This window comes from Nicotiana attenuata, chromosome 12, assembly GCF_001879085.1.
Source record: "Nicotiana attenuata strain UT chromosome 12, NIATTr2, whole genome shotgun sequence".
In the NCBI taxonomy this organism is placed as follows: Eukaryota; Viridiplantae; Streptophyta; class Magnoliopsida; order Solanales; family Solanaceae; genus Nicotiana; species Nicotiana attenuata.
The window spans coordinates 43,261,378-43,269,544 of NC_032000.1; the positions used below are offsets into that span (position 1 = coordinate 43,261,378).

General features: G+C 36.7%; 1 long non-coding RNA gene across 2 annotated transcripts; it reads left to right on the forward strand.

The window, feature by feature from the left end:
• On the forward strand, positions 64 to 7,351 carry LOC109235624. Of its 2 annotated transcripts, XR_002069422.1 has the most exons (4): positions 64 to 2,032; positions 2,260 to 4,695; positions 4,782 to 4,925; positions 6,804 to 7,351. It is a non-coding gene; the product is annotated as an uncharacterized LOC109235624 (long non-coding RNA). The 2 variants fall into 2 exon arrangements; XR_002069421.1 differs by having other exon boundaries at positions 2,260 to 4,925.

Consider the following 8,167-nt stretch of genomic DNA (forward strand, 5'->3'; position numbering starts at 1 on the left):
GGGGGATGATATGGGGTTATTTTGGCAACTCATGTCAATAAAGTGAGTTTGGTTTAAAATAAATCCATCATCTATGCCTCAATCCCAAATTGGTCGGAACCAGCTTTATGTATCTCCTGCACCATTCGGCTCTATTTGGACTGACGTAGCACGTGCCTTGATGGAGCATATTTCAACGAATTCAGTGTTCGGAGGACTCGTTATGGCCATTGTTAGCCGTCAACCCACTGTCACCTTCCTCCTTTATCCGGCTTGGAATTGACTAGAATAAGGTGAGAAAATAAGTACCTGCCTGAGAGTAGCAAAAAAAGGCTTAACATTTTGCAAAGGTGTTATACTTTTAATGAAGCTTTTGTTATCTCAAGAAAGACTGACAAAAACAGATAAAAGCAAACCAAGTCTCACAAATCACAATAGCTAGCTAGGGGAAGAACAAAAAGAAAAAAAATTCTCATAATAGTCTCTTACTTACTTCAAAGCATCATGCTCTTCTTCCTTTAATCTAATGTCCGTGGAGAAGTTGTAGAACCAATGTAATAACCTACTAGGATCCAAGCTGAAATAAAAGAAGATGTCAAAACTTTGCTTCCATTTCCAACTAGGTAGCGTGTATTTGGACGTAAGTATGCATCTGTCATGAACTCGACATGCCTACTTGACATATCGGACATATGTAGATTTCACTCTACATAGATGTTCACTTGTCCTTTCTCTAGACAAAACTTTGCTTCCATTTCCAACTAGGTAGCATGTACTTGGACGTAAGTATGCATCTGGCATGAACTCGACATGCCTACTTGACATATCGGACATATGTAAATTTCACTTATCGCATCAAAGGCTAGTATTAATGGAAAAATGTGAGGCTCATAAGCTACCAAATTATGGCAAACAAATTCTTACCCCGAATTTTTTTGATAACCGAGAAATCTCCTAGGGTCAATGGCGCACTGTTCAAAGTTTGGTGGATAATAGGCCCGCACCTCTACCCTTCTTCACTTGAATATTAGGCTTTTGTTTGTGGCAGGATCTAAAACCATGACGTATTGACGTGTGCCTAACACACACATCGCTCTTTACCCTATTACAACTAGACAAAGCCCTGGGGAAAATCCTTTTATCTAGACCTTGAAGCTTGATCATTCTTGAAGATCTTCCAATGTGCGTAGCTTGTTGAATCAGTTTCAAGCTCAAGAATTTTTCGTTTTATATCTAGTTATCATTTTTCCTCTAACCAATCTAGAAACAGGAAAGAGCGTGTGATTTCTCATTTGGAGGGTGGAGTTGGGGGAGGAAGCAATTGGAAATAGAAGCATGTAGACATTTTTAGTCAGTGTTTTTGTTCTTAGGGTGAGACTGAGTCAGTTACGCACTCGAAACCTCTAGCTTTTTGGTTCTCTATCCAAGTATTAGGTTCAAAACAATACTAGTACTTCCAGATCTTATCTTATTCTTTTAAAGTACTCTGTCTGTCTTTTACCTCATGGACTCAAACAAGTTCCTATCCAACACACTCACTTTACTGCGAAAGTGTAGGACACAATGTAGCAAGAACTTGGATGATCTATACTGATGTATATAGCTCTAGCGAGCAAGAAAACATATATGCATAAGAACCAATAGCTTTGTGCAGCTTAATAGCTTGCTTCTTGCTTTATAGAGATTGCTCGTCAGATAGGCATTTTCAATAAAGATTGCACTAGGCTGTCACCCTTTTTGGCTTAGTCTTAGCGTATCTTGATGGTATTGGGTTGATTCTTGAATCTAGTCGAAAATATATAGGTGAACGTAGAGATCAGCAGTTGAGACGAAGTATTTATCATCCACAAACCGAAAGGGATTAGGGAAAAAAGCCTGAGAAAACGTCCTTGGAAGGAGTAATATTTGAACAAATGTTAGTGGAACCCATCCATCTTGTTACATAAGCGATAATACATGACAGATGGAAATCGGAGAACATCATTTTCCTATTTTTTCTCCACTGAGGAAAAGAAGCATTGTCCAAGCCAACAATAAAGCAGACTTGCATGAGGTAAGACTATTTTCCTATTTTTTCTTTTTTTTTTGGAAACAGATCAGTTTATGAGTTATGTATACGTGAACTATTCCAACTAAAAAGTATGGGAGACAATAACCACTCGATATTAAAAGTATGCATCATTGTCTATTAGCAGTGACAGATATGGATCATGTTTCTTTGATACTTAATTAGTGACACTTGACTCCTGCTCACCCTGTCCACATTTTCATCTTCTTCAGAATTTAATTGTCCGTTGTGGAGGCTTGAAAGTTCTATTTACACCTTACAACTGATAAGGAGGAAAAAGAAATGGATATGATAAAATGTGGGAGTGGCTTCTGGGCACACGGAAGGCACATTCCCTGTAGTCAAAAATCTGGACATGGTGAAAGGTGAGTTTGCCACAGTCTAATGAGTGGTTGTGTCGGTCTCCAACAAGAACACAACACTTTAGAAGTGTCCATTCCATTCATGAACGGACAATCATGGCCGTGATAATATCTCCAAGATTCTACTTTAATCATTCAAGTTAATCTTCCCCTTCTGAAAAGGAAACATCTGTACTCCCTCTCATAGAGGTAGTTTCCAGGTTTGCGTCACAGCTCTTTGCTTGTAAGTAATTGCTTTATGACAACAATCTTCTTTAATGCTTTAAAATTCTTGAGCATACCGTCTTTATTACATGAAGTCGATAAAGTGATGTAATTTTAATTTGAATAGCATTAGAAAAAGACATGTTACACTACTTGATGGATAAGTATTTGGCTGGGAAGGTGAGGAAATATCATTCCATGCCTGAATTTTATCAAACTGCCGTTGCGTATTTAGTTCATTAGAGAAGTGGTTTACCAGTTTATGCTCAGTATGTACTTTGTAGTTTGCAAAGACCGAATAAAAGTTCTATAGAAAAAGCCTAACTTTCCTTTGAAGGTACTGTTTGCTGTTGTTCTTGAGTAACTACTTGAGCAGAGAGAGACCAACACTACTTTTATTTACTGACCCTACCCAGCCAAAACAGTAAAACCAGAATATACCGAGTTAGTTATATTAAAAACGGGAAGATGGATTCAAAACACAAAGATTGATATTGAATTTGCAATAATGAAAGTTCATTCCTTTTTGTGTTTTATTGCAATTTTTTTCCCTTTTCCTGTGATCAAAGAAGCCGTACCAAATATGCCCCTAGAAAGATCAGAAGTAGTCAGAGCTGTAATTGTGCGGACCTGTAAAGAACTCAAACGTGACAACGGGATGATAATACGATATGATGACAATGCTGCAGTTGTTATTGATCAAGAAGGAAATCCAAAAGGAACTCGAACTTTTGGGAATCAGATAGATTCATATCTGAAAGAGGTTGACAACAAGTTCTTTCAAAATTGACTATTTGCCCCTCTGTTAGAGGTGTTCCAGAAATGTCTGCGATCGAGTAAATAGCTCTACGAACGAATGGATCGGATCGACTTGGAAAATGGAAGCCGTTGCTTACATTGGGTGGAATTGCTCTTTGGATGAATTATTATGGGGTTTTGGGTAAAAGTCCGACAAGTAAAGTTCGTCGATTAATCAAAAAGTATTTGGTACCCCTTTCTTTGGCAGAGGTATGTGCAAAATCTGATTTTGATGGTGTCTTATGGAAACAAATTGGCAAGATTTTAAAAAAGAGTCGTAGTAATCTTTAAATTTCCATAAAGGAAAAAAAAAACTTTGAATTTAGTTTATTAGTTCTTTTTCTGGAATAACATGACTTCTATAAAATTTCTCCTTAAAGATTCTTGCTCGAACTTGTAAAGCAATTAGGTTCATGGTGCAAAGGAGGCTTACTTCGGTCAGCTACCAGATGATGTTTTGATTTCCATTCTCGCACATTTGACAGTAATAGATGCAGCTAGGATGAGCATTTTATCTAGAAGGTGGAAATATATCTTTGCCTCTATGCCTACATTAGAATTCGAACCCCTTGGCAGGTTTGGGATTGACTCTTGCGATCACAGTTGTTGCCCTTACGATCAGCAAAAATTCTTGAGAGAACAGTTATTACAGCTTTATTCGGGTCGTAAAGTGGCTAATGTTGAGATGACCTTTTGCTGTGGTAAAAATTTTTTTTAGGGAATTTGACCAATGGATGCATTCTATTTCAAGATTAGGTGTTGAAAGACTACGTCTTTCATTTGATTGTGGCACTGATCACCCCATCTACAACTCCAACCCCATACGCAACCCCAACAAATTGTTTAAATTTTCTCTTGAGCTTCTCTCTCAGGTATCCTCATTGAAACACCTGTTTTGTACCATTGCATTATCCAACCAAGTTCCGGAGTCCGTCTTAATTCCCTTAGGACCGTTACTTCGAACGGTGTAGCAAGCGGACAGCTTGAGAGTGTTTTTTCCTCTTGTTTGAATCTTAACCAGTTAGAGCTAGCATGTAGCAAACTTCCTTGTAAGCTATGCATCTCTGGCACAATGACATTCGTTTTTTTCTTAGCTTGTGGCGGATTGGAAGAGATTGATCTTCGGGCTAAAAATCTTCGTCGGTTTGAGTGTATTTTTTTTTAGCAAAGTAAGATTTTTTTTTCTTTTGTTCCCATGTTGGAAATTGTAATGATCAATTTTAACGAAGCCGCTGCAATGCCATACATATTTGGTGATTTTGCAAGAGATTTACTTATTCTCAGGTATCTGATGATGTCTTGTCTTCTCAAATTCCTTTGGTCTTTGTCCTTTTGAAGATCCTGATCAATTAAAGCATTCTTTATTTCAGATAAAATACTTCCCAACCGAGACACAAATGTTCAGAAACCTTAGGGAGCTAACCTTGGTACTTGTGTTCACGTACGACTTTGACATAGTCAAAATTTCCCCTCTCTTAAGCGCTTGTCCTCTTCTTCGACATTTGGATTTAGTTGTGAGTCATCTATATTCATCCTTTTTTCTTTTCCTTTTTGGATATTCTGGATATTGTTTGCTTGATATTATATAATGTTGACTTCTGCATTTGTTGAATTTTAAAGTCCACACTCCCCTGCCCCCACATGCATGATTTACTGGTAATTCTCCTTGTGTTTACGTGTAACCATACATTTTCTATCAAAAACAATTTATACTGGGAAAAGTAGTATTATTACCAATAACCCTCATATATTGGTGTGCTTAGGTTGTCGCATGAGACAAAACACCCTTCACTACCTAGCTAATTTGGGAACCAGGGGCGGATTTAGGGAGCGGAAGGGGGTTTACCCAAACCCCCTTCGCCGAAAAAGTTCACTGTATATATAAGGTAAAATCTGGTTTTTACCTCTATATATTAAGTTTTAAACCCCCCCTTTAACACAACCCAAAAGTGTAGTTTAGTGGTCAAGGGGGTTCAAAACCTTCATAAGGTCATATGTTCAATTCCCACTAGCTACAAAAAAAAATTTTTGAACCCTCTTCGTGGAGATCCTGCCTCCGCCACTACTGGGAACTAATAAAAATGTTTACCCCAAATAATAATTTGGTCTACTATCAAAGAAATCCTTTGTTTTTCTGCCGGGGAGATTATGAGCCCGTCTGGGTTAGCTAAATTTAAATAGCATTTAAGCACCAAGTGTTGGAAAACACTTTTTAAGTGTTGGAGGTAATTTTGTAATTATGCAGTTACGTGTTTGGATAGAAGTGTTGAAGATGAAAATAAGTTGTTAATGTGTTTGATAAAATAAATGCATATTGTGTTAAAAGGACCAAAATATCCTTAAATCTGTTAACACTATAAAGGAATTGAGTACCGAAAGATTTTTAACTCTGAAGTGATTCAAATACAAACTAATTAATTTTGGATGGGCACCGTTTGCTATTATGATGTTATTGTGCACCTACAGTTTAACAACATATTTTTGACATTACAGAATGTGGCTTCATGTATAATTAAAATAGCATAGCAAAGAAGAAACTACAACTTATGTTTCCCTTGACCAGAACAACAGGAAACAATGTTGAGACACTTTTGCCAGGAATTATCATTGTATTGAGAATTGCATATTAGAATTGTTCTTATTGGACTGCTTTGAACGATCTCAGCTATATCGTTCATTGCCTCGGCAGGTTAAAATTTCTCTTAAGAATAATAAAAATGGTTTACCAACATTTATGATTAGTTGCAGAAAAAGGAATTCCTTCACTTTCGAGTGTGGATAGTTGACTAAGTGTAACAGATGTTAGAAACCCTACATGATTAGAAGGGGCATATTTGTCTGTTTTGTTTCTGAAGATATTTACAGTTGTAATAGCACACCTTTATGCTAGTTTATCTATAAAATTACTTTATCTTCTCAACAAAAAATATCTTGAATTAATTTTTTTCTACTATATTTTTTCTAATATTCTGGGAATGACTGATTTGCATTGAAAACCTTGTTAATGCTGATATTTGATAACGGCGTGCCACATAAGTTTAGTTGGCAAAGTACAAATCTTCAAGGTCTTGCATACATTAGAGAACTATATGTTATCATTCGTTCATTATAACTAGGAGATGTTACGCATTGTTGTGTGCTAGAAAAGGTCTTACTGTACTGGTAACTGAATGAAACACTTACTATATATAGTTGATTTCCATGAAACTATTTTTGTGATCAACAACATAATGAACTACTTAGTATATTCCTCACTGGTCAATTAATGTGCTGCTTTAGCAAGTAGTCTTGGTTCAGTCAGATGCTCACATTGCAGCTTGCTTAACTACATATATAAATCATAGTTATATTCAATTAGCAATACGTTGATCTCATTCTCGTTGTGATCTCAGCAATCGAGGACAACAAGGGGAGAAAGAGGAAGTGACATGAGGCCTCCTTTATCTCCTACATGTCACACTAAGCTAAAAGAAGTGACATTCGATGGATTTCATGGATCCAAAGCAGCGATTGAATTTGCTGTTTATATTCTGAGAAGTGCAATGGTACTTGAACAAATGTTTCTCAGCCCATGTTTTAGTTGTTATTCTGGTAGTGGTACATGGGAGGAAATGTTGGATTTTTCACTCGATGAAAGAAAACGCAACTCAATCCAACAAGAACAACACGGGCAAGCTATCTCTAGGAATGCTGTGGTGATCATCCAATAGGTTTTTGTACAACTACTACATCAGCTCTCTACTGTCGTCAATGGTATGTAAACTTGTCGAGGTTATGGAAGTACCTATTTATTTGTTATTGCTAGACAAAGACTATATTTTATGATTTTCGAATGGTAGTAGGTCCATGCTTTAATGAAGAGGCATTATCTGCTTGTGTTGCATTTTCTTTTGTCCCCTTAGAATGGCTGGTTGGCCCAGATGCTCGTGTAATTATGTGAACCGTATAATGCTATTATTCTTCCACTGCACACCTCTCATTTTTTATTCTTCATTTGAAAAAATATTAGGTTCTCCTTTGGTGTTTTAGCACATAGTATGGTAACTTCCTCTCCTAGTGTTAAAGACCATTTTGGTGCATTCTATCGTTTGTCGTTTGGCATGTCACACATTATCTTGGTGCTAGCAGATTACCCTATTGCTTTGAGGCATTTGGTGCAGGTGGCATTCTTGTTTGACCAAAAAGTATAACATTCTTTGTTAAACTAATTAAAAGATAAATAAGGTGAGAGGTGAATCCTAGTCAAGCATAATAATTCTTAGATCTAGCAAAGTATTTGAATGATACCGTCTACTTAATGCCCGGAATTGGTTGTTAAGCTATTAAATGCACGCTTTGGAGAATAAATGAAGAATGAATGATGGGCAATAAATATGAAAATGGCAATAAATGTAAATAGGAAGAACAATTCACCCAAATGTCGAATGATGCACCCAAATGTCGAATGATGTGGAAGATTCTTCCTCCTGACAACAGAATATGGCGATAAGTGAGAAAATGAAAAAATGCTTTCTTGGATCGTGTGAGTGGAAAGGAAGAATAATTGATAAAATCAATCACTATGGAAAGGTAAGCTTTTTGTATTTTCTCTCAAGAGTCAACTTCTTACAATTGTTTCTCTCAGAATGAATCTCACGTAACTCTTTTCTTCTCTCTCTCTTTCTATTTATATGGGATATTCTCTAAAAACCCTAAAAAGTACAACAAGGAGAATATTCAAGAGAATATTGCTGTCGCTAGTTCCAAGACTATACTA